The sequence below is a fragment of the Cavia porcellus genome, unplaced genomic scaffold (genome assembly GCF_034190915.1).
Source record: "Cavia porcellus strain 051 isolate PalLab524CR breed Dunkin Hartley unplaced genomic scaffold, mCavPor4.1 scaffold_31, whole genome shotgun sequence".
Classification (NCBI taxonomy): domain Eukaryota; kingdom Metazoa; phylum Chordata; class Mammalia; order Rodentia; family Caviidae; genus Cavia; species Cavia porcellus.
Genome location: NW_026947514.1, coordinates 11,694,069 through 11,721,007, shown reverse-complemented (window position 1 = coordinate 11,721,007; position 26,939 = coordinate 11,694,069). Strand labels below are relative to the sequence as shown.

Genomic DNA, 26,939 nt, shown 5'->3' with positions numbered 1-26,939 from the left:
GTATTTTCACAAAGGACGAAAGACTCCATTTTAAAAAATAATATATAGCAAAACTATTTAACCATGGTGGAAGAAATCATGCTACTCTTCAAAATCAAAAGAGAAGCAGCTAAGTCCTATTGACAGACAAATCAGAACTTGATTCGCTCAGGGCTAAGTGTTGATGCAGAGCTCCAGCTGTCAGGAGCACCCAGGCCTGGCTTGTGAGCTGTGTGGCTGTCAAAGCAAAGGCCACAAGGTGGGCTTGGGTGGCTGTTGGCAGAGGGGCTTCTGAGCCATATTGGGCAAATGAAAGGGCAAACCCAGAAGCTGCCACAAGCTCCTCCCTCAGGCACTGCCTCAGGGCCAAGCCTGGATGTCTTAGGCACTGCCCGGCCTCATGGGACCCTGTCACCTGCTGCTTAACTGACTAGGCAGGTTTCTCAGGGAGGGCTTTGTCCTGAATGGCATTTCACCCTGGAGGCGGGTCATGGAATGGACTGCAAACCTCTGACAGGAGGAGGCAGTTTTTCTGAGGGAGGCCCCTTGGTTTTCACTGAATCCAGGGAGCCTTGGTGGCCGCGAGTACAACCCTGGGCCTGGGCACAGCACTGTGCTCCTGGGGAAGCCTTTATGGCAATCTCCCGCTGAGCCTTACAGCCCAGCCAGAGGCAGCAGTGCACTGCCCATTGCGCAGCAATGAGGGGTGCCGGGGTGTTGGGCAGGGGAGCCACGGCAGGAGTTAAGCCCTAGCCAGAGGCTCCTTCTTGATGAGGCACAACTCAGAGACTTTCAAGACCTCCGGTGGCAAGAGGAGTCTGCCTGGAAGCCTTCAAGCCGCAGAGGCTGCAGTGAGTGTGCGCATGCGTGACTCTCCAGCCCTCGCGGTCTCCCAGAACGCAGCGCTTAACCTTCAACGGATCCCCGAGCAGGCTCTGAGCCGGGAGGGAGGTTCAAGGGCACCCTAGTGTTCAGATCGCAGCAGCTGGGCCTTTGGGACAATGTAGAAGTTACAGGAACAGCTTGGAGAATTCGCTCTCCGGATTCTTGGGGAGGAGGAGAAACCTTGGGCCAAGCCCTTGCTGAAGAAGCCAGGAGGTGAGCTGATGTCTTTGTGGGTGGCAGAGCATCCAGGGGCTTGGCTGGGGTGAGCAGGCCTGGAGGGAGGGCCTGCAGACCCCTCCTTCAGGAGCTGATCGGCCCAGCCAGATCTGGGCAGTCCGTGGTGACCTTCCAGCAGATGCTTCTGCTGCAGGAGCCTGTAGAGGAGCTCGCTGGGTGCCAGTGCTCTAGGACTCTTCTCTCCCTCCTGCTAGTCTTGCTCCTCCTACTCCACCCGCTCTCCTCCTCTTCCTCTCCCCTTTTTCCTCCTCCTCCTCCTGTCCCCACTCTTCCTCCACTCCTATTTCCCCTCCTCCTCTGCCCCCTCCATGCTCCTCTCCTCCTCCCCTCCTTTGCTTTCCCTCCTCCCCCATCTCTACCTCCCCCACCCTCTTCTTCCTTCTCTTCTTCCACAATTTTTAGATTTCTAGCAACCGGAGAAAGCTGCTGGAGAGCTTGTAGCACAATTAGTTCCACTGAGGCATCAGTCACAGAAGGCAGAGATGTAAAACGTAGCCTCCACTTTGTAGGAAGAGGGCGCCCCTGTGTTCCAGACCTGGGGGAGCTGCCCCTCAGGAGCAGGAAGAGGGACCTGGAATCCTGGTCTGGCTACAACCCCGCTAATGCAGGGCTCTGAACACAGCAGTGTTTTAGGAATCCACAGAGCCGTAGCTTTCATCGCTTGCTTGTTAGGATGTGCTGCCAGACTGCAAAAGTAAGCCAGGACTTTCTCAGGTTCTGAAATGTGAGTTCCAGGGTGGTCCCACCCATAGAACCTACTTACATGGAAGGTGGCACTCAGAGCTGCCAGGGGAGCACCTCTGACCCCACTTGGCCCTGAGCACTGTGTGAGTCAGACTTGCTCTGTGCTCATTGTTGGGGCCGTGGGTCCTCACAGATGGCTTCTTGGCTGGGCACCTGCATGACCAAAATGCAGGAGCAGTGTGGAGTTCAGTTCCCCACAAGCCATCTCCGAGGCCGCAGCCAACAGGGAACCAATGAGAGAGGGGAAGTCATCTCTCAGTGCAGGCTGAGGCTTTGTGAGTGTCGAGGAGTCTGGAAGCCCAAATAGGGTCTCAGAGCCTGTTGGCAATTATAGCGCCTGCTGGGAGGAGTTGGGCAGGTCTCCCTGAGGATAAACAGCAGAGAGGCACTGAGTATCCCCTGCCCACACCCAATGACAAAGTAACAAGAGGTTCCTACCAACAACCTCTGTCTTCCCCTGTCTTGAAAGGTGCACTTCTGGGCTGCCACAGGACCTAGAGGAGCAGAGGTGATGTGATTTAAGGTCACCCTATGTCCACAGAGCATCCTACACTGAGAGCTATGAAGACAGCGCTCACAGTCCACAGCCCAGTCGGAGCCCTTAACTCTTCTGATTTCCCTCTGAGTAAGTAAATGCCTGCACGTCCTGTCTCTCAGGAAAGAGGAATACAAAAGGAGCTCATGTGTCTCAGGGAAAAGTTAATAGAAAGCTTCCTTTATGCCTGTACATTCTGTGAGTGTACATGCTGAACGGGGAGGATTGTACTTAGAATGGAAGGGATTGTATTCCACGCCCAATGTGGGTTTAAATTGTTTTTTAGGACAGGAGCAAGAGAGGGGGACTGTTTGGAAGCTCTTGGGGAATTCATTTTTTCTGTCTCAGCCAATCAACCCATCATTGCTAACTAAAATCCTGGGGACCCTGAGGGGATGCCCACCTGTGACAATCTATAAATGCTAATATACAGACACCAGCTCAGTCCCTCCAGGCTGACTCAGAAGGTTCTGTAGGCAGTGACTGTGTGGGTGCAGCGTGACTTGGAAAGAGCATCCTCCCAGGGTACTTCACTGCCTCTGAGTGTGTATTTCAAATGCATCCCTCATCCCCTTAGTGCTGAAATCAGAGTTCATTTGAAGACGGCTGATGTGGTGGAGAAAATGATGCTGTTTAACAAGCAGCAGTGCGAAACATAAAATGTGCTGAGAAGACAGAAACCAGAGATGACAGGGGCTGCATATCTAGTGTGAGACACACAGACAGGAGAGACCCCTGAGCGGGCCTTGTAAACGTAAGCATGGCTGTCTACTCCCTCCCACTGGAGAACCTAGCAAGCTGGGTTCCTAGAAACAACATAATATTAATACACTACTGTGGATGTCTATGGCATGAGCACCTGCCATGAGTCAGGTGTACCCAGGCTAAGCCCAGGAAGGGAGGGAAGCAGATTCCCATCTCTGGCTGACTTTCCCAACACAGGCAGCAGCTGGTGCAGAGGACCCTGTCCCACAAGTCTCAGCCACACTTGGGCCCTGCAGAAAGGGCAGGGGCAGTGCCTTCTGGAGCAGTCGTGGTGGATCTGAAACCTTTGAGTTCCTTGACAAGATGGGAGTGTCCTACAGGGCACTAAAGAATCACCACACATTGGGTGCATTGAACAGCACAGGTCAAGGGGCCAAGGCTACAGTCAGATGTCACCAGGGCTTGTTCCATCTGAAAGTTCACCATGTTTGTGGGCAGCTCAGAGCAAACCAGGTAAAAGTATTATTACTGAACACTGGCTGGTGGGCACCTCCTTGTCTCCAGTTCTCAGGGAGCTCCAGTGTCTATCTTCAAGGAGTTCAGGGCACACAGACCATTGTAAGAAGAGTGTCAGAGACAAGTGACAGACACAGATGTGAGTGCAGACAAGGAGTCCCAGGTTGGGGGCAAGTGGGACAGTTAGGCTTCCAGAGAGGCCACCTATAACCCAACCCAGGTGAGGGCAGCTGATCAAAAAATGGGGGAAGAAATGTTCAGGACACAGAAACCAGCCAGACACAGGACCGGTCAGGTGTGCAGGTCAGGAGGGAGGATCTGGAGGAAGGGAAAGAACCAGCCAGTTATGGAGAGCTTGGGGCTGGAGGCAGGCATATAGGAGGATGCAAAAGTGACCAGCAGAAGATAGCTCACTAGGCAAGGGTGACAGTTTCTTGGGGCCCACTGAAGCTGGAAAATGTGAGTCCTTTCTGGGAATTTACTCTAGCTGTGCCCAGAGGTTTCCTGCAGAGCAGGCCCAGAAAGGTTGGCAGATTGCTGCAGAACAGGGTTGTGCCTGAGGCATGGCCATGGTTCAAGCTTTGGGCTTCCTGCCAGGCTGTGGATACAGCTGAAACGGGCAGGTAACAAGGCGAGGAGCATGTTCTTCAGCTTTGCATTGCCTTAAGAGAACACCAGAGGTACTCAGCAAGGGAAAAGTTTAGCTGTGGCTCAAAGTGTGAGAGACCCTATACACTGGGTCTGTGGCAGCACAGGACCTCATGGAGGGTCCTGTGGAAAAGATCTGCTCGCTCATGGCAGTCAGGAAGCACAGGGAGACGGGAAGTGACGAGGGTCAGCACATCCCTTCAAAGGCACAGCACAGTGACCCACTTTCTTCCCACCAGACTACCCTTCACAGATCCCCTGCTGGCTCAGCACCCAGCCCATACCACATGGGCCTTGGGGTCCACTTCAAATGCCAACTATGGCAGCAATAACATGGCAATAACAGCAAGAATGTCTGCATGGAAACTTCCAGATGGAGAGCCACTGTGTGCAATGGCCCCGGGTGGACGGGGCAGGGGGAAGTAGAGAGGGATACACAATGATGTGACCAAAGAACAGTGTGGCCACTGCCAGATGGGCTGTGCATGGCAGCTACAGAGGCCAGAGCACTATGGGTTCCCAGGGAGAAGAGAGGCATGGAAGGGCCCATGTCAGTCACATGGGCAGGAGTAGGAGGTGCCCTGACTGGACCCCCGAGACACTTGCTCCAGGCACCCCTGACCTGCATTCACTCATCCAGCAGCTAGTGGTGGTGTCTACTTTGCCAGCCACATTGCAGAACCAAGAACACAGGGAACAAGTGGGGAGCCCTGCGGGGCCCCTTGGACTTGAGCTTCTGGAGCTCCCTGGGCATGGACACTTGGATGCTGCCTCACTCTGATGCCCACCCGTGGAGAGGGCGCCCTCTCCACTGTCATACCTGCAGGGCAGCAGCAGGTAGTGCAGTCTGCAAAGCCCTTGTGGCCTCCAACTCCTCCACATTCACAGGAATCGCAGCAAATAGAAGGCCAGGGCTTCCCCAGGGGCAGGAGGTGAGGACCACCGAATCTGGGCTGCAGCGTACTCCATCCTTCATCTCACTGGATCTGACCTCCCTGTACAATCCACTTCCTGGAGCACATTTTTCCCAGAGGCAGAGGCTGGATACACCAAGCTGGTCTGACTCCAAAGCAGTACGATTTCCAGGCCACAGGCACGGGCTGGGAAGCAGAGGCAGGAACGGGCAGGAATAGAGAGCTGGTCACGGAAGTGACAGCCCACTGCTGCTCCATTGTGAAAATGGACACAAGACCACACTGTCTTTCTCTGTCCACATAAAACTTCTGGCTGAAAAATGTCTTTGTATAAATTGCAAAACGCGACCCCATGTTCAGGAAGAATGTGCTGCCTGAGAACTCAGGGCGCAGCTCATGAGCCTGTAGTTGAGCTCAGATTATCTTCAGGGACTCTGACAAGTCAGGGATCAGATGTGTGGCAGGACAAGTGCCAGGGCCCAGCCCAAGGCAAAGAGGATCTGAGCAGCCCGCTGTGTGGAAGGTCAGCTGATCCTCTGCAAAGGCAGAGATATCCTCGATTCATAGCACCAGCGTCTTGGGAGAAGGTCGCCATGTGCTGCCCAGGAATGTGGCTGACAGGGTCACCTATTTTGATCCAGCCTGGATCCAAAGCCAGTGCCACAGCTGGGCACACACATGTGGTTCAAAGGATGAGCCTGCAAAGCATCCTCGTGCAGCTCTGTTCCAGTGCTGACCTAGCTAGCACATTTTCTCTGCCAAGTGCCAAGATGAGGTGCAATCTCCAAACTACTTTAGGCATTGGGCTGGCCCAGGGTGTAGATAGTACTTGGTTAATGACTTTCTGTCCATCCTGCTGTTCCTACTGGATGGAGTCAGCCTCTCTGTTGCCCTGACCCCCACCATCCCCCATGCTGTCCATCCTGGGAATGAGCTGCTCAGGCCCCTCCAGATCCCAGCCCAGGGCAACTCCCTAATGTAGCTGCAGCCACAGGCAGGGACTTAAGTCTCTGGAGATGAGTCAGGCATGTGCTGAGGAGTAGGCAGAAGCTGTCCAGGGACGGCTCCTGCCTGAACACTGAGCACTGAAACTTCAGTGCAAAGCAGCCAGTGATCTAGGAGACTCGGGAAAGTGTGTGTAAGGCATGAAGTTATCACGTTGTCAGTTTACACTGGGTTTAGGGGATGGGACCCCTTTGTAATGGGGGAGCACGTGTTGGGCACAGAGAAATAATAATGGGCAGAGTGACAGGAGGGAGTTTTACATTTCTGATGTGGACTAAGACAGCTTCCTGTCCAACACCCTTCAGAAAGAGAAACTCAGTAATTAGTTAAGGAGAAAGGTGACGCTAAGGAGCAGCCCCATCTCAGTTACTTAATTTTTCTGAAAACTAGTTTTACCCACCAGCACATAAACATTAAAGTCTTCCCAATACATTAAAACCTGCAGATCATCAGGGCAACCTTTGTAAACAACCACATTTAGTGGCATGTGTTTAAATACTAGGATTACTCCCACTTCCACTTTCCCTTACTATATTAGTGCTTCTGCTTTATCCACATCCACATGAAAGAATCAAGTGCACCCCTCAACCACTAACCACTGGGTACCCCCAAACTCCACACCAAGCGTTTCGATGATGAGTTTATAGAACACTAAAGAGTCATTCTCTCCTCTGAGTGCCACATCCCTGGCGGGTGCTGGTGCTGGTTCTGGTGCTACTGAAGTGACCTCCCGTCCTCAGTAGCCACCGTGAGGGGACCCAGGGTTCCAGCTGCTGAATCTCTTAAGTCCTGATGTCCCAGACAGAGGCCGGTGGCAGTGAGTTCTGGGACATCGCGCATCCCAGTTCTGTGGGTGCCGCTGCATTCACACCCAGTCAGTCAGGGCTGCGTTTCTGCGAGGCGGGCTGCAGTTTCAGAGGGCGCCTTTGAACAGGCTCCTCCCTGCTCCAGTGGAATGGTGCGTTCACACAGCGCTCACCCAAAAAAGGACCAAGCTCCTGATACTGCGGGCCCTGGCATGGAGCTGAAGGGAACTGTGCCAAGTGAGAAAGACCACTCTCTAGAGCGTTCATCATTTAGGATTCTACTCACAGCGCATTCTGGAAATAACTGAATTAAGGCGACAGGAAGACAGTGGCCTTCAGGGATTACGGTGGGAGGCAGGAGGGGTGAGGATGGCTGAAAGGGGGCAACATGTGGGGCCCTGTGACGACAGTGCCACATCTTCTCTGGGGCGGTGGTCACACTAACACGCATGGGTGACAGCAATGCAGCAACCAAATACAGCCTCCTCTCAGGCCCCTGTGACCTCGGTTCTCTAAAGGCCATCCGTGCTTCCTTTGCATCTGTTTTCTAAAATGCTTTGCTTCCCTTGAAAGCTGAACCTCACCTCTGCCTCAAGTGGGCTTATACTCAGCAAGACTAAAAGGCTGTTAGAGAGAAAGATAGAATTATTTTTTATTTTTCCTTTGTTTTGCAAGTTAAAACAAAACTTGTTTTAGCTTCACTTAGGTAAAATCTGAAAAGAAAACACGAGATTATATAGCAGTCTTTTCTCTGACACATGCATTTTTAATATTGTAAAATGATATGTTTTTAAAATTTAGGGGAATTACAACTGCAAGCTAATGCAGGACTTTTCCTGAAAGGCTATTTTGTGATAAAGTAGGTACTAATACTGCTGACAGTATTAGAGTGCTTAACACTCCGCCTGAAGAAACCACTACTGTTCTCAAAAGTCTTTAGTACAACCCTAGGGCTTGTGGGTGACACTGGCAAAGGGATACACGTGGTAGAACATGTGACACAGACTTCAGACACAGCCAGGTCACCAGAGGCCAGGCCCGGTGGGTTAAAAAGAGGCACAGCTGCAGGGTGGGGACTGCAATGGATCCCTCTCTTGTGGCTTCCTTTGATTCTGGCCTTCCCAAATAATAAAGTAGGGATTCTTATTCTCTACCCTTCACGAAGAAGTCAGTTGAATACCCTTGCTGAGTAGAAATAATAGCATAAAAATGTCCTCAATGTTTTGTCAAATTGATTAGCAGACATACAGATGAATAATTCAAATTAATTCACTCCCCATGATTTATCAATTTTAGAATTCCACCTCAGTGGTAATACCACATGTTGAGTGCTTACTGTATGGTTGTTTCATTACCAGTTATGAAACATATAAGCTTCACTCTCTGGAATCACCCATTTCATATGGTTTCCTCAGTGTTGCAGGACACACGCTTTCCTCACCCACTGGAAAGATGAAGAAGGACTTGTGCATTTAAGATTTCTCAGCCACTGCAATCCCCATGACAGTGCTATTTTACAACCATACTTAGCACGCATTCATCACAAGAAAACACCATGTGCATATATTACCTGATCATGTGTCAGGCATTCAAATAATCTCATTCTCAGGTAGATTATTTCTCTACCTTGTTGGGCTGAACCCATTCATTTGCAATGGAATAGGTATTTAGCTTACAACCTGATGTCTTAGTGGACATTCAAAGCTTTATTGATGAGAGAAAACAACCCTCCAATATTGCTCACTCAGCAATGGAATAAGACCAATAAAATGGGCCTTAGAGAAAGGAAGCACTGAGACAGATTCATTCAGTGTGCTTGTCATGGAGGGTCCCCGGATACCCCAGCTGGATCACCTGTAAATGTTGACTTTCCAAATGGGAACAGCTTCGGGTGTTACCTTCTCCCCCACACACACTTGCAAGCATAGGACAGAGGACTGACCTTGCTCTCTGCTCTACAAACCCTGTTCATCTCAGCCCACACTAATGTTTCTAGCTCTAAGTCACACAAATCCATCTGGGCTGGGACCTCTAAAAGAGGAGGAAGGATGGGAAAGGAGGAGAGGAAAGGAGGGCGTGCAAGAAGGCCCTGAGGTCTTGACATAAGGCATTTGAGGCTCTGCTTCTAGATGCTGCGCCTAGGACAGCAAGACACAAAGTGTTTTAGAACCTTCTCTGCGCGTGGATGAAGTTACAGCTTTTCACTAAATTTAGCGTGCAGATACTTCGTGTAAACGATAGCTAGATTTCACTCCTTTTTCTTTCTAAGGTTCAGAAGACAGAAATATTTGGCTAAATAACTAAGGAAGTTCTTAAACTTCCAATATATATATATTGAGCTAAATTTACATGCGTGTGTGATGGAAACTGAAGAACATGTAGTCCTAGGCACCTGTAGGTAGTCCAAATTAAGATTTCAGAGGACGAAGTTCTCCCAATAGCTGAGCTCTAGAAAGAGCCTAGCATTTTGTTTCCCAATAAAGCAGAATGGATGGAGCAGCACCTGTAGTCAGTCATTTCTGGTTCCAGAAGCTTCTTTTCAGCTACACACACACACACACACACACACACACGAATTGATTGAGGCCCATGTGCAAGTATTTCTTGGGCAGATCAAGACCAGAAATGTGCTGTGTCTTCACAGGCTCCTCTGTCATACAGGGGAGCCAAATATGACAAAATTGACAGTAGCCATGACAGGTGCCTCAGATTTGGTTAAAATGACTTCAGTCTTCTCTCAGAGTATGTTCAAAGAAATGGATGATTGCTATTAAATCCATTTTTATTAGCAGGTCACAAAATATTATCCTAATAAAATATTTCAAACTATAATAATTTGAGGAAGAGGTTTTCAGATGCCTCTGTGGGAAAAGGATTTAACACACCACAACACTTTGAAGTAAACCTAAGTCGACAAACCCGCCCTGCTCTTTAAGGAGGACACCAGGTGATCAGGGCTCCTTCCCTCAGCCTCCTCCTGCCTGGCTGTCCCCTGAACACGCCTGCTCTCTCCTGCCCACACTTGCTCAGAGCAGCACGTGCTCAGCCTCCTTCCTGGGGCCGCACTGCAGGTCCTTTTCTTGCAGCCCCCAGGAGACTTCCTGTCCATCCCTTGGAACGCTGGGAGCTCAGGTACCTTCCCTGCAGACGTTTCTACGAGGTGTTCATTTCTAAAGTTCACACTGCCTTCTCATGGCTGATACTGCTGCCTCCAGAGCTCAGTTTCACGTATCTGTTAAAAAGATTTTCATTCAAAAGATGTATTTTGAAAATAATTTCTGAACCCCTGCATCACAGTCTCTCTTCAGGCTGGACGTGAAATCTAGAACATTTTCAAATTCTCCAAGTCATTCTTCCAACAAAAGCCAAGAGTCACAGCTACTTTAGGGTAAACAGGACAGATGGGTGCTCTGTTTGAGCCTTGGGCATGTGAAACAAGCCGGCGACTGGAGTTGGTAAGAACTCGGTTTCATTTGTAAACAGATAGACATGAACCTCTGAACTGACACACCTTGGACGCTTTTCTGTTTTGCACTGAGGCAGTGAAATCCAAGCCAATGTTTAATCCAAGTCTCCTGACTACTGCCAGCTCCACAGTTTATAGAAGCTGATGTGAATGATAGAAAGCAATCCTTGGAAGAAAGAAAGCTCAGAGCGCCTAATAGGAAGAATTTAATCCCTCATGCATGAGAACCAACATGAAGTAGTTTAGCCTAGTTATGATCTCCATTACCAGATTTTCACTTTACCCTCCGAAAAGTGAACAAAACCTCACAAAAACTCCATGGCAAGAGTGTCACACACAGATCCTTGGAGTCCTGGCATTCCCAGCAGAGAATTCTGAGAGTCTCTAGGGGAAAAGTGGACCCCTCAAATCAGGGCCTTAAAATGGATGTGTTGCCTTACATTTTTTGAAATTTTTTCTCCCAAGTATTTTACAGAAAAGCAAGCTGAAGCTGAGAATGGAAGCCCCGAAATCACGTGGCCCCTGCCCAAGTTCCAAGTGCAATAAAGGGTTTCTGTTTCCTAGTCTGGGAGGATACCTGACCCCAAATGCTCCCCGCATCCCTTCCTGGATGGCAGCACTCTCGAGTTCCTCTGGTTTTCTACACTCATCCAAATTACCTCCCTGGACAACCTCAGAATCAAGGCTTGAGACTTCCTTGGGTGAGCTGTTGATCTCCTGCTGCCGACGTGAAAGCAGGGGTGCAAAGTCTCTGTCCGCAGCACAGAGCACTGAAGTCTAAGGAGGGACCAGAGCTGACAGAGGACGATGCAGTGGGTGCTGGTGCACCACTGGCCCCGGGGGCACAGCCTGAGCAGCTGGCTGCAGCTTCAGCAGCTCATCCTGCAGGGCACTCTGTGGTGCCTTCAGAAGGCTGATCTCTACCTATGAAATCCACATGGTGCAGGAGAGTTTTACACACCACATCCGGCCTGTTCTCAGCTTTGTAGCTTTGAAAGGCATAAAGCCTTCTCTAAGATGACCCAGTAATCATACTTTACTAAGTGAACCCAGGTTTCTACAAGATCCTAACAGTAGAACTTTATTTGTAAAGGAAGCATAATGACGATAGTTAAAGCAGAGATGTTTCAAACAGTGTGAAGATGAAAATGTCACAAGTATGTTAAGTGAGACAATGAAGTTGTCAACGGAACACGGTTTGCTGCCTTCTATGGAGGGGAAGTGGAGGAAACTTCTTAGGGCTGCGGCTGCAGTTACCGAGTCCCATTGAGGTGTGAGTGCAGCTGTGACCGTCTGTGCACTCAGGAGCCTCCTCTGAGCACCTGTGGCCTGGACAGTCTCCCAGAACCGGGGACGGCTGGGCTTAGGCTTAAGATGCACCAGGACTCGGGGCACCTTGGCACAGAGCTGCACAGCACAGCTGGAAGGATGCTTGCATTTATAAGTCAAAACTCTTCAGATAGCATAATGCATTGTGGCCATGGTTATTATGCAGAGTCTCAGAAGAAAATAACAGAGCTGGCGTGGTGGTGCATACCTGCCGTGCATCATGCAGGGAGCCTGATGCAGGAAGATTGAGCTCCGCCATGACAACTTCATAAGACCTTCTCTGAAAATGACAAATTAAAAAAAGAGTTGGGGTTATATCTCCATGAGTAGGCCCTGGGTTCAATCCCTAGAACCTGAGGAGGAAATATACGGGTACCTCGGTTTACAGACTTAATTCATTCCATAGTGCTGGAATAGATGGCCCCTTTCATGCTCCTGAGGGGAAGATGGCTGAGATCCTGTTCATCAGGCACAGGAGACCTACAGTGAGGCTGGCCATTCTGAATTCCTTTCTGGTTTAAACGCACATCTGAAATGAGTATGCAGTGTAGGATTCTATTAAGATTTCATGGAAACTTTCCAGTTTTTTAACAACATAGAAGCTGGCCAGGACAGCAGGAGGCTGGAGTCCCAGCTGCTCAGCAGGGGCTGAGGCAGGAGGATCGCTTGCACCTAGCAGGTCAGGGCCAGCCTGGACATCACAGAGAAACGCTATCTCCTGGCAAAGAGGAAATGATACACAGAAGGCACCCCAACATAAATCAGTCACACCAAAGGACGGCACCTGTATTCCTGTTCTCAGTGCATCCTCCTGGGTAGGGAGCCCAGTTAATTTCCAAAGCGTTTACATCTCACCTTTTTTCATTTTACAGCAAATATGAAAAATGAAATCGTTTTGAAGACTTTTTGACAACATACTTTGTTCACCAAAAAGATATTATTGATTGTAGTCAAAATACAAGCTCACTATTTCTTATCCAAAATGCTTGGGACAAAAACTATCTTCAATTTCAGATGTGTTATTTTGGAATATTTCATTAGACTTCACTGGGTGGCACTCCTAATCCAAAAATGTAAAATCTAGAAAGTCAGAGCCCTGGAATTCGGGGTAATTAGGTTTTGGAGTAGTGAAGCTCAACTTACAGAAACATCTCTTTAAATTATAGAGAAAATCAGAAGCAAATGTTTAACGTCTATTAATTATCCTGAGTAATACAGTACTTAAAATCTAGCTCAGGAAGCATCCTAAAAGGTAGAAAACCTCAACAAACTCGCACTCTTTCCATGAGTAAATGTCAGTAAAGTGAAAGAGTAAGTCGAATCCTAAACCTGCAAAGAGCAAATGTGCACAGGGCACCAGAAAGCTCCTTGCTCTCCTGTCTCTCTTCCCCTCACACCTGGAGACATGGCGCCCCCTGCTGGGCGGTGTGACCAGGGTGCTCCACCCTCTGGGTCTCTTTCCTGCAGAGACCAGAACCCCCAAAGCTGGCATCTCTGAGGCAGAAAGACCCTGGTGCTGACAGGCATCAGTGGATCTGACTGGCCAGAATATCGAGGCCCAGCGGAAAAAGGGAGCTGGCCAAGAAGTCCAGTTCTTTGCATCTTCTGTCTGGGAGTTTTTAAATGAGCGAAAAGCTTTCCTTGATAGGCCACTGTTCAGCCTGTCATCTCTTTTTCACACATTTACTGTGCAAAGTAGAGAAATGACACAAAAACCGCACCACCAAGTAAGTCCTAGAACCATCCACCATGCTAGGGTCAGCCACATCCTCACTAAGCCTTCTTAAGCAGCACATAACACAGTAATTAAAACTAGCACAGTTTGATTTTGTGGTTCTTTTGTTGCTGTTGTTGTTTTGTTTTGTTTAGTTGTTTGCTACTGAGTAATCTACATTCATAGATTTGGTATGGTTTTCTTTTGTTTAGAGGCAGAGTCACACTAAAGTCCAGGATGGGCTGGAAATTTCAATCCACCTCCTTCAGCCTCCAAGAGTGCTGAAATTTCACACCTATCCAGCCAGGCCCGGCCCGTCACAGCTCTGTAAGGAGGTTTAATATCAGCATGTAGAGCTGAGTGTGGTGATCTGTGCCTTGGTTTGAGCCCAGCCTGAACAGTTTAGCAAATTAGCCAGATGCCATCGCAGGACAGATGAGAGGAAACTGTGTGACAATGTAGCTGAGTGTCATTATTCTGGGTCCAATACTGGGCACTGGAAAACAACAGCGTATGTAGAGCGGCCCACACGTCACAGAGCCTGGTGAGGACACACACAGCCTAATATGCTCACTGTGCTGCTCTCATGCCACACACTTCAGATGCCAGGGTGGGGACCACTGACCCCTCAAGTCAGATTTTCGGGTCCCCAGCATTTTGCTTTGCAGTGCTGGATCCTGTGTAGTAGTCATTTCTGGTTCCAGAAACTTGTTTTCAGTGACACACACACAATCCACACAGACAAGGATCACTGAGGCACAGGCATTTTGGATGCAGCTCAGTGGAAGTGATATAGTGTGGGTTTCACAGCGCTCCTCTGTCCTACAGGAATCTCAAAATGACCGAGAGCCCTGATGCAGGCCTAGAATTGAATTTATGAGCTCAATGTTCCTCTGAATATTTCTGCTGTAAAGAAATACATGATGTTGGGAGCCGCGGCTATGCTAGGCCACCATGCATAACAGCCATGGGGCCTGTGGGAAAGAGCAAAGCCTGAGCTAGATTACCCCTCCCATCGAGGGCGCCAAGATGGCGCCTGCGTCCTGCTTCCTGGGTGTCCTTGCCGCGTAAACAGCCTGCCTCACAGAATAATCTGCCTAGCAACAATTGATGTTAGCCAATTAGCTTGCATTACCCGCTTCGCTTTGATTGGGTGCTGTGACTGCATATAAGCGAGTGCCTCTCCCGCCACAAGAAGAGAAGCACGAAAGGAGCCGCGGGGAGCGGACCGGTAGAGGCTTCGGCCGGGAAGAATCCCGGGGCAGACTGTGCGGAGAAGGAAAATAAAGAGAGCCTAGCCACTGCCAGATCTTGTCGTGTGTTCTTCCTGCCGGCCGGGAGCGACACCGACAACATGAGTTAGAGGGCAATGTACAATGTATACACCATTGTTACCCGGGATGTACTTTAAACTTTTGTGGTAGTTTTTTACTTTCTTCTTTTTATCTATGAACAAAATGGATTGGAAAAATAAAAAGAAGTACAAAACAGAAATACATGAATTGCACCTAAATAGTTTTTCTCTAATTAGTAGGATGATTAAAAACTTATTCTTCTAAGCATAATATTTCAAAACATCTCGTAATGTGAGGAAGACACATTCAGATGCTGTATAGGAAACCTTTTAAGGGAATCACACCACCGCGAAGTAAATGTCTCTAAACACACACAAGAATGGTCCTCTAGCAGGCCACTATCAATGTAAAATGTCCCAGTCCCCTGAGATTCCCACCAAGGCCGCACCCAGAATTAAGCTGTTGTTTTCTGGGCCCTACCTGCTCCAAACCAACACCCTTTCCCTTCAGGGAACTGCATCCTAGTTCGTTTTCTTGGAGCATTTTAGAAAATCTGGTGTGACAATTTCGATTCTATGCTTTCCTTGTTTTCTCTCATTCGATACCATACATAATATCCTGCATAAGTGGGGAGGAGCTGAGCTGTGCATGGCTTCACTCTGTAAGTCATGGTCACTACCTTCCCTACCTCCTATGCAGCCTGGTGATGCCTTGTTTAGTGGCCATGAGTTCCAGTACTTTGTTGTACTTTCTTGGAATGATGCGGTGTTCCCTGGCCTTCTTGTTCAGGTCTGTTCACGGGCACTGTTTCTCACAGTGCAGGGCTGCAGCTGTCTCTTCAGAGTCCCCAGCGTCCCGCGTGGAAGAGGGACGCTGTGGTTCTCTGAGCCCTGCTAGCTCTTCCTTCTTCATTGATGTCAGACTTCTCTCCTTCTCCTCTTCAGCGTGGTCGTCCAGATGTAAGGCACAGGCATCACGTGGTCACGGTTATATACTTTCAAGTCTTAAGCCCTGCAGCGGGAATTCACAAACTCTCACCAGGGGGCCAGGGCAGGTCCAAGGCTGTATCTCTCAATGCAGCTCTATGGGAACACAGCCCAGCGCTTTGTTTACACTCTGCTGTGCAAGAGCTTTCCTCTGGCACAGACGATCGGGGTCGCACAGCCCAGAATCCCGTATTTCAGCAGAGTGGGTGGAGCACACTCCACTTTGACAGCAAGCACCGCACTCCAGAGGGAACCACAGGAAACGCCAGCTGTCCCTGTAGCACGTTTCCCATTGTGCTGTCCACTGCCCAGGCTGTGTTAACTGGGACTTCACTATCTTCAGAGAGGCCTTACCTGGGCGATTTCCTTATGTTTGCATATTTCCTCCCGATGTTGATGCCTTAACTTGGCTATTTTTGCTTCATACAAACTCTGCAACACTGCTGTGTCATTTTGATGGTTGTCAAGCTCTTCCTTTCAGGGCTCCTGAAGTATCTTAAGAGTTATTCACAAACTAAACTGCATTTATGATGCAGACATTTACCTGAGCTATTTATTTCAGAGCTGGCCAAATCTAGATTATTAAAATTACTCCTCTGATCCAATTGAATCTGAAAAGATTTACAGAGTCCACAGAGAAGCACAGTTCTGAAGGATCTCAATCCTCTCTCTGATACCTCAAAAGAGGTGTTTCAGCTAGGCTTGGTATTGCACAAGATAATGACAGGACTCGGGAATGCTGATGGAGGAAAATCACAAATTCCACCACAGCCTGGGAACTTACTGAGACCCTACCTCAATTTAGAAAGTCTGGGATGTGGCTCAGTGTGCAGGTTCCGGGTTCAGTGCTCAGTACCAGATGCGGAAACGTGTTTCTCTTTATAATGAAGGGACTTCCACGAGGATCCTTGAAAGGAAAGATGATCCAAAGTGTCTTTGCCTAGAGATCTAACCAAAGTGACTGAAACCAAAGTATATGCCTCTGAGGCTCCCCACAAGATACCCACTGCACCGTGGCCTTTGGCTAAAGCTTAGCTTTTTCAAGTAGCTTCTGGCACTCTATTTTAAGAAAAGTTTTTTAAAAGCTCTCTGTAATCAGCCTATGTAATAAATCTGTGGACTTAGTAGAGTACTCCTCTGGGAGTGTCAATACAGTTGCCTTGTACCTGATACGTTTCTGGCTCCTTTTGACTCAGTTTTCCCTGAAACACCAGTGACCCACGAGTGGTGGCCTTGGGAACATCGGTCTCCTGCGCTGGCCCTTTTAACTGCACCCTTACTCCCAGGGCACTGCTGCCTGCTGGTCCTCTCTGTGCTCTGCACAAAGCCAGGCTTGGGAACCAGAGCCCCACCCTACTCTCAGGAAGAGGAATTCGTGCCCACAGCTAGGGAAGCCCGGGATTTCTGCCTTAAGCTTCCAGACTGTCAGTCATGGAAACTCTCCCACATGCACCTCGCTCTTCTCCCTGGGGTCTGCAGTTCTGCTTCAACCCACCTTCCCCTCACCTTGGTTTTGTATCCAACTTTGTTCAAGACAATATGGATCTGGAATGCTTTTGTTTGGCCAACCCCGTTTAAAAGAACTGCCAGACACATTGTGAAGATCAAGTGATAGTTAACCTATCTCATCCAGCATGTAAAACTCAGTATGATATAGATTAAAGACCAAATGTGAGAGTAAAACTTCAAAATATTTCCCTAAATAAACACGAATAATCTATCTTCAAATGAAAGAATGTATTCTTATGGAATCAAAGTAGGGATTTCATGCTGTGGGTATAAAAAAGCACGGTCACCACGGCCTGGGCATGATTGAACTGAGAATGAGACACCTCAGATTCAAGATGGGCCACAGCTGAGGCCACCTGGAGACTTTCTGGATAGGTTTCCTTATTTGGCCTCATTTGTTGCTCTGAGGGGTCCTTGAACCCTTCCCAAGATCCTGTTGAGGTTTCCTCTGTTGTCCACTGAACTCCTTGCTGGTTCTGATTAAATACCTGTTGCCAGGGTTGCTCTGCAGGCCGCTCGCAGAGTAAGGAGCTCTGCTGAGGATTTCCCTCCTGCAACCCTAAAGGCCATGCCGCGTGTCTCATTCCTTTGAGCCTTCACTGTGCACCCATCAGGATAATTGGGGCTCTAGGTACACACCACAACAGCTTGGCGCCAAAACAGGGACTGTACAGTAGAGACGTCAACTGTGGACAGTGACCTTCCTTCACTGTGTTCCTGGGGTGAAACACAGCCCTGACACGCATCTATTTTATCTTCATTTTTTTGGAACACGCCTTCAAAAGGTAAGTCTTGGGGAATGCTCTGTCTGAAGCCCAGCAGAACCACAAAGCAGCGCTGCTTTTCCTTCTCAGCAAGGCAGGCCCTGTGACCTCCAGGGATATTGTGATGCCCCTCTTGGAAAGTCATGACCTGATCCAGCGCCCTTCGTATCCTGAAGGGGGTTGCTCATCATGGAGGATTGCAACAAGACAGGAAAACTGCTGTCTGAGGAGCCTCGAGCTTCAGTCTCTGTCTTGCACACCTGGCATCTTTGCTGGGATGCTGTGACAACATTTGGTACCACTTGGGGAACACCCCTTGGTTAGTCTCCTGGTTACCCTGGGGTGTCACTTCTGTTGCTTCCACCTCTCCACTATATGCTTCTGCCCCCTCGCCACTGCCACCACAAGACGCAAGCCTTGTAAAGCCTTTGGGTAACTTCCCACTGGTTCTAACTCCCATGTAAATGCTGGCCCAAGAAGATAAACACATGGGGAGTTAATTGCTTGTCCTGTTTTGTGTCAACAAGGACAAGAGCCCAGCTTTGAAAGTTGGAGTGCTGATTGTACTGGAATGTTGTTCTTCAAGTGTGATCTCTCCTGCCCATTCAGCTGAATGTTTCTGAATCTGTAGCTCAACTAATTGTCTTGCCTTATATCTCCTCTAAAGCTCGTGATGTTACTCGTGGATATCAAGGATTTGGATCCACCATGATGGCTTCTGCTACACTCTCCTGGGAGATGAATAAATGCCCAAGTCTCTCTTAGCTATTGACAACTTTTCCTTTTCAGGTTTTAGCTCTTCTTTTCGATGTTTTACGGGGTGACACAGATCCTGCTGATGTCTGACTGTCCTCCTCTACAGCAGGCCCTTCAGAGCAGTGCTCACACAGGCACCACAGCTGTGGCGGGTCAAGTCCCGAAGGACTGCCCTCTCTCCATGCTCGTTTTTCTGTCAGCCCCTTGCCCACTGGGGCTGTTGTTGCATCCAGAGTAGCAAGAAATTTATTGTTGAATGATTACATTTACCCCACTCACCTGGCGGTAATTCAGATGAAAGCCGCTTGGTTATGGCGGCCAGGAGGCGCCTTTTTGCTGACCCTTGGTGTCTATGTCCCTTATTTTCTCTTTACTTGCAGAACCCCACAGTCCTCTCCAAGATCCTTTCCCATGAGATCTCTGCTAATTGGCCTATAACTAATGGGGCTGGTCGATTTATAGTTGTAGATTCTAAGTTTGCAAAAAGTTATTGTAATTCATTTTGGTTAAGGAAATGTTTGAGTGCACTACGATTTTGTAAGATGTTTGTCAGTCCATCTGTGTGTCTGTTCTCTGTAGTCTTCTCCTAAGCAGTTGCTAGGAATTCCTGAGCTTCGTGATCATTTACATGTGTGGAGCAAAAAGCAAAAATGCCCATACAAGAACCCATGTGGCCTAGAACACCTAGAAATGCCCTGAGAGCATGGTGGGGGGGAGAGGAGTCTGTGAGCCCGTTTAGCAAGGGGAAAAGGTGGCAGTACTTAGTGGCCCCTGGGGAACTTAAAGGGTTCTCACAGACCCTGACAAGCTGTGTACTTGTTTCTGGGTTTGAATCTGTAACAGATCATCCGTCTATATTTGTTCATTTGTCTGCTCTGTGAAAAGCTGTTCCTTTCATTTTGAACTCAATAATTTTTGCTTTTTCCATTTTTGGATCATTTGACCAAAAATTCATTGGGTTATAGATTTAAAGCATGCTTTCTCCTTGGTTGCCAGCTGGTCCAAAGGAGGCAAAGATTGAGTATAGAAGTATAATATGTTAAAATCATGGAGTTCGAAGTCTCATTATTTAGAAAAGGAAAATAACATTATTAGGATAAGTAACAAAATCCCTTATAATTGGGATTGTTGGGCAGCTCTCTAATGAATAAATAAGAAAGCAGTTGCCTGGTAACATTTTTAACCAGTTCTTGTTTATTGATGAAAGACGCCAGTAATTTCCATGGTCTTGTAAAGAGACACTCCAACTAACAGTTATAAAGCATATTATTGTTATGTATTCATATTGGTCATTCTCCAAAAGAAATAATACAATAAGCTTCTGGTTTGAAAATCCATGTGCAATGATTTCCTATGGCTGTGATAATTGACTGCTATCAACTTCCTGATATACTGGATGTATTCATGGTTCTGGATGCATAGGGCTCCCATGTTGTGAATCAGGGATTTCTTATGGTAACAGACTTGTGTTTCCTGTTCAGACCTCTGCTGGTACCAAAAACTTGTGAGATTCCGCTAAAAGTCAACAAGCTGGATAGATACTTATTATGTATTAGACAACGGTGATTGAAAAAGAGATATTTTAGGTCAAAATAGAAATTTGGATTATTGTAAAAATGTAATGATTGTCATGATACAATAATATGCACAGTATTAATTCCTGACTTACTGTGTAAAGTATGTAACTGTTAACACTATTGGTATTCTAATGCTAAAATACCCATGGATAGTACATAATAGGTTTCATTGGATGTTCTAAGGTGCTTCATGTTTAGATGAGAGTAATGTTAAGCTTACTACCTATAATGTTCTCTATAATTGTCCATCTTTTCTTCTGGATGTTCAACAGCTGAGGTTTAGAGACAAAAAATTAGAGGCAGATGGGCTAAAATCCTAGCCATATTTTGGCCCTAGCCCTTCATGGTCATTGGGGACCCAGGACACAAAACAACCTCTGCTTGTGTCATCCTAAGATACTCAGTGAGTCCCCTGGCTTCTGATCTAGAAGATGATGAAACCACAGAGGAAAGTGATCTTCAATGTTTGCTGTGCCTAAGGAGAGTCATCAGGAGAAAGCTCTCCCAAGTTTTCACAGAAAGCAACTTGGTCAAGCAATGGCCATGACTCATGCAGATGGCTGACACCACTAGAAGAGCCAAGAGATGCTGGGCATGGTCCTAAGATAATTCCTGAGGAGACCTCACTGACCAAATAGGAAGTAAGAACCTGATTGTATTTAATGCAGATCTCATCTTAGCTTGGTCTTGAACCTCCTGCAGAAAAGTGTGACTTCCAGAGGTGTGATGCCAAGTAAAAGTTGGATGTGGGGAAGCTGGGATCACTAACAACCCCTGACAATTGCTGGCTCCTCTGGTAACTGGCTACTGTTATGAGCTGATGGACCACACAGAATTTAAATTGTGAGAGTTCTCCTAACACAGCTTCTCTAGCTTCTGCTGGCTCCCTGTCCTGTGTATCAACAAAACAAAAAGAGGGACATATTGGAGAGCATTGAAGCTGAATACAGGGGCAAGGCTGTGATGTGGGGGCGGCCTCAAGCTATCTTGCCCCCTGAGGTGTCTTCTCATTTTCAGTTCAACCATGGCCTGGCCACGCCAGACCCTACGCATGTGTCAAGTGTCAACACTCTTAACAGGATGTAATGACACAGAAAGGAAAAGATTAACTTTCCCAGCTTCTCTGTGCACTGTTGTGGGGCCATATGAAAACCTATCCAACAGGTTACAAGGAAAATTCGGGTGACCAGAGCCTGAGCAGTGTTCTCTGAGAACTGGTGACCTTTGCTCTATTTCTTTCCCTCTGCCAATAGAAAGGAGAAAAGAAGCCTAGATCTGGAGGGATCATTTTTATCAATGAAGTCAAAGCTACACACAAGGTGAAATGGACAAGAGCAAGACATCAAAGGATCTGAGGCCTCTGAGGATGAAGAGCCTACTCAGAACCTGCTCATGTCCGGGTTTGACTCACATAAAAGAGAGAGGAACACCTGGCCTATTTCTTGTGCTTCATATTAGGCTTTCTGCCTCTCACAGCCAAAGCTTAAGGTGATAATAAAAGTCATTCTGCATGATGTCAATAAATGTTTCTAACTTTAAAAATGCTAGAACAACATTAAAGGTGGTATTGTCTTCGTAACATCAAGAAATATTGGAAAGAAAATAATTGAGAATTTAAGTGATACTTTACATAATAAAGAGAGCCAGACAGAAAATCTCCTAGAGGAGGAGTGGAGAATCCCACTGTCAGCAGGAACACAGCAGGCATAAACACCCCAGAAGATGACAATGAATAGCACCACAAGGTGGGACATGTTTAGGTGAAGGCCAGTCACTGTGAAAATGATAGCTGCCCTGTAGGAAGCACTTCCTATCCTGTCTGCCAGATTACCTCATCTAATCCTAGCTACATGACACTGGGACAGCAATCTTGTGACAAGTTTAGAAAAAATAAGGAATTTTCCCCACACTGAACATCTAGACTGTGTCTATGCCGGGCTTCAAACCTAACTGAACCAGAATGCCAAAGTGCTGGAAGGATGGGTGTCCACTGAGGTGTGATGGCTCATCCCTGCTGGATCCATCAATAAATCTTAAAAAATCCAACTTATTGTTTATAAAGCAGCTTATCCTTTACTGATAGATTGACATCATTGGTCCCCACCACCACCATTCCTGGTATAATATAATATAGTACAATATAATATCATATAATAACAATGTGATCAGGACAAAAAAGTAATAGAAAGATGGCAAGAAATGTTTGGCACTGTATGGAAAATATTCCATAGTGTCATGGTTTATGTCAGTGGTCCCCAAGCCTCATGGAATTATGTATGCAACCAAATTAAGCAGTTGTGATTAGTTGGCCTCTAGCACTTGGATTAGTGTTTGAGTGCTTCACCCGCCCAGGGGTGGAGCCAGGATGTGATGTAAAGGTGCATAGGGGGTGTGTCGCTCTCTCTGGCGAGTCTAGCTTACTGTTTGCAGCTGTCAAGAACTTCAGCCTTGCCATGCCACCCTGCCTTGAAGCCAAATGAGTGTGGACTGAAACCTCCAAGAACTGTAAGACAAAAACCTTTCCTACCTTCATTTTGAGTGTCTTGTGTTTTGTTCCAGCAATGAGAGAAAAGTAACTAAGACACACAGAAACTGATTGAAGAAAGAGGACTTAGTACAAAGATTCCTTTAAACTGCTAGTATTATGCTCAGTAGTACGATGTTACTCTCAGAGGCCCCTGGGACTGCTGTAGTGACCCACCGTAACCTGGGGAGCTGATCACAGGGATCTGTTTCTCAGTTCTGAAGGACAGGAAGTCCAAAGGTGCCAGCAGATGGTCAGGTGATGCCTGCTTCCTAAATCCTAGGTGGAAGCTGCTCACTGTGCCCACAGAGTGGGGAGGGTTGCCTAATGGCACTGAGGAGTCAATCCCTACCCCAGGACGTTGCCTGCTCCCAGCTCAGGCTACTCCTCAAACATCTAGAAAAACAAGAGCAAGTCAAGCCCAAAGCTAAAAGGAGGAAATTCTAAAAATCAGAGAAGAAATTAATGCAATAGAGACTAAAAACAATCCAAAGAATCAATGAATCAAAGCGTTGGTTCTTTGAAAGAATAAATAAAATTGATAAGCCTCTAGCCAACATAGTTTAGAAAAAGAAAGAAAAAAATCAAATTCATGCAATAAAGAATGAATTAGGTGAAGTCACTACAGACTCTGTGGAAATACAGAAGATCATCAACACCTATTTCAAAAACTTCTACTCTCAGGGACTGGGAATTTAGCTCAGTGGCATAAGCCCTTGCCTCACAAGCACATGGTCGTGAGTTCGATCCCTGGTACTGATAAAAAAAAAAAAAAAAAAAAAAAAAAAAAAAAAAAAAAAAACCTCCACTCTCATAGGTTCAACAACACTGAAGAAATGGACAGACTCCTAGAAACATATGAAATACCAAAGCTAGCTCAAGAAGATGTAAAACTGCTGAATAACCCAACTTCTATTAATGAAATTGAAAATGTAATTAAGTCCTTACCTACAAAAAAAGCACAGGCCCAGGAAGACTCAATGCAGAATTCCAAAAGAAATATAAAGAAATAATGCCAACAGTCTTCAAACTTTTCAATGAAATTGAAAGGGAAGCAATTCTTCCTAAGTCATTCCTGGAAGCAAGTATTACTCTAGTACCAAAACCTGAGAAAGACCCAACTAAAAAAGAGTACTACAGGCCAATCTCCCTAATGAACACAGATGCAAAGATCCTCAATAAAATATTGGCAAATAGGATGCAGCAAGTCATCAAGAAGATTATACACCACGACCAAGTGGCATTCATCCCAGGCATGCAGGGATGGTTCAACATACAGAAATCAATAAATGTAATGCACCATATCAATAAAGCCAAAAGTAAGCATCACATGATCATTTCTATAGATGCAGAAAAAGCTTTTGATAAGGTCCAACATTCATTCATGGTAAGAAACTTACAGAAAATTGGAGTAGATGGTCTTTACTTCAATATGATAAAGGCCATCCATGAAAATCCAAGAGCCAGTATCCTATTAAATAGCCAAGCACTGAAGGCCTTTTCCTTAAATGAGGTCCAAGACAAGGATGTCCCTTATCATCGCTCTTATTCAACATAATACTGGAAATTCTAGCCAGAGCAATTGGACAAGAGAGACAAATAAAAGGGGTAAAGACAGGAAAAGAGGAAGTAAAATTACCATTATTTGCAGATGACATGATACTCTACATTGAAGACCCCAAAACTCCATTGAAAGACTCTGAAATATAATAGATAAATTCAGCAATGTGGCTGTATACAAAATTAATACTCAAAAATCAATAGCATTTCTATACACTAATAAAAAATCACAGAGAGAGAAATGAGAAGCCACACACTTCACACTAGCATTGAATAAAATGAAATACTTAAGAATTAATCTCATGAAAGATGTAAAAGGTCTATACAGGGAAAATTATAATACCCTGGAAAAGAAATGGAAGAAGATCTCAGAAATTGGAAAGACATCCCTTGTTCATGGACAGGAAGAATAAATATTGTGGAAATGGCCATTCTCCCAAAATTGTTATATAGATTTAATGCAATCCCGATGAAAATACCATCAACATACCTCATAGATCTAGAGAAATCACTCCTCAAATTCATCTGGAACCAGAAGAGATCTAGAATAGCAAAGACAATTCTAAGCAGCAAAGGCAAGGCAGACAATCCACAATCCCTGACCTGAAGTTAGACTACAAAGCTACTATAATAAAATCAACGTGGTACTGGAATAAAAACAGATCTGAAGATCAATGGAATAGATTAGAAGATACAACCACAACTACCAACACCCTCAACAACCTTATCTTTGATATAGGGGCCAAACATGTACACTGGAAAAATGACAGTCTCTTTAATAAATGGTGCTGGAAAAACTGGCTCTCTATTTGCCAAAAACTAAAACTAGACCCATGCCTATCACCATACACTACACTGAAATCTAAGTGGAGCAAACATCTGAATATTAAAACAGAAATACTAAATCTGTTGGAAGACTAAGTAAAAATCTTGAAGACATAGGGGTAGGTAGAGAATTGATAAACAGAAATCAAACCGCATGGGAACTGCTTCACAGAATCAATAGCTGGGATCACTTCTTATTAAAAAGTTTCTGCATGTGAAAAGAAATCTCCAGTATATGAAAAGAAAACCCACAAACTGGGAAAAAGTCTTAGTGAACTGTCCCTCAGACAAAGGACTTCTGTCAAAAACATATAAAGAATTTAAAAAAATCAGACCTCCGAAATTCAAAGACCCAATCCAAAAATGTGCATCTGAGATGAATACACAGTTCCCAGATGAAGAAGTACAAATGGCAAATAAATACATGAAAAAAATGTTCATCATTAATCATTAGAGAAATGCAAATTAAAACCACGCTAAGATTCCATCTCACTCCAGAAAGAATGGCCAGGATCAAGAAAACTACCAACAACAAATGCTGGAGAGACTGTGGGGGAAAAAGAACTCTCCTGCACTGTTGGTGGGATTGTAGAATGGTGCAACCACTTTGGAGGTCATATGGAGATTCCTCAAAAAGCTGGGGTTGGAAGTCCCATTCAACACAGCTATTCCACGTCTACGCTTATTCCCACAAGAACTGAAAACATCATACCACAGTGATATATGTGCACCCATGTTTATAGCAGCACAATTTGTAATAGCCAGATCTTTGAAACAACCTAAGTGTCCATCAACTGAGGAATGGATAAAAAAAGTTGTGCTATTTTTATGCAATGGAATACTATTCAGCTATCAAGAATGATCACATTGAGATATTTATTAATAAATGGGTGCAACTTGAGTTGCACCATACTCATGATTGAAATAAACTCACATGTACAAGTACCATATAGTCTCCCTAGTGTAAGAAATGGTAGGAGCACATAAGAGTTTATGGTAATCAGGATTGCCGTTACATTGCTTTGAAGCCTTATAATGATCACATTCATTCGTTGGAATGGATTTATCCTGGTTTCTTTAGTGTTTATTATCTAAGATGGTATGAACAGGTATTTTAAAGAAAACAAGTCATTATAATAGCCAGTGCTGATTTAATATCATCTTATTCTGCAGTCCTACTAAGCTTTTGCTCTTCTGTTTCCATTGGTTCTATCATGTTGTATCTTATTAGATTGTATTACATGTTATAGTATAAACAAATCTTCTATGGAAAATGAGGTAATACAGTAGCCGTTGTTCATTTTCTGTTATTTGGTTCTGAATGCCCTGTAATACTTACATTCTCTTGAATTGTTTTATACTATTTTCTTATGTTTGATACTATCATATATGAAGTTATGCTCAACTATTTCAAAGAAAGAGACATTATCGCAGTTACTGTCAATTACAGGTTGTGTTCTGGTGAAATATTGTGTTGCTTACATTGTTCTATTCTGATCTGCTTTGTTATGTTCTGTTTTGTCTTAATCTCTTTAAAATAAAAGAAATTTTAAAATAAAAATTTTTTAAAAAAGAAAAGTTTTCATTAAAGAAAAGGGGGAATTGATTGAGGATGACAAGGTATGTCATGGTACACGCCTGTATTCTGGTTCAGATTTTC

At 45.9% G+C, this 26,939-nt stretch overlaps 1 long non-coding RNA gene across 2 annotated transcripts; it reads left to right on the top strand.

Annotated features, from left to right (window-relative positions):
* The first annotated feature begins 359 nt into the window (after positions 1–359).
* On the top strand, positions 360–26,840 carry LOC111754779 (uncharacterized). Of its 2 annotated transcripts, XR_002789445.2 has the most exons (3): positions 360–1,077; positions 2,315–2,470; positions 15,723–26,840. It is a non-coding gene; the product is annotated as an uncharacterized LOC111754779 (long non-coding RNA). The 2 variants fall into 2 exon arrangements; XR_010044749.1 differs by having other exon boundaries at positions 2,315–26,840.
* The last annotated feature ends 99 nt before the right edge of the window (positions 26,841–26,939 follow it).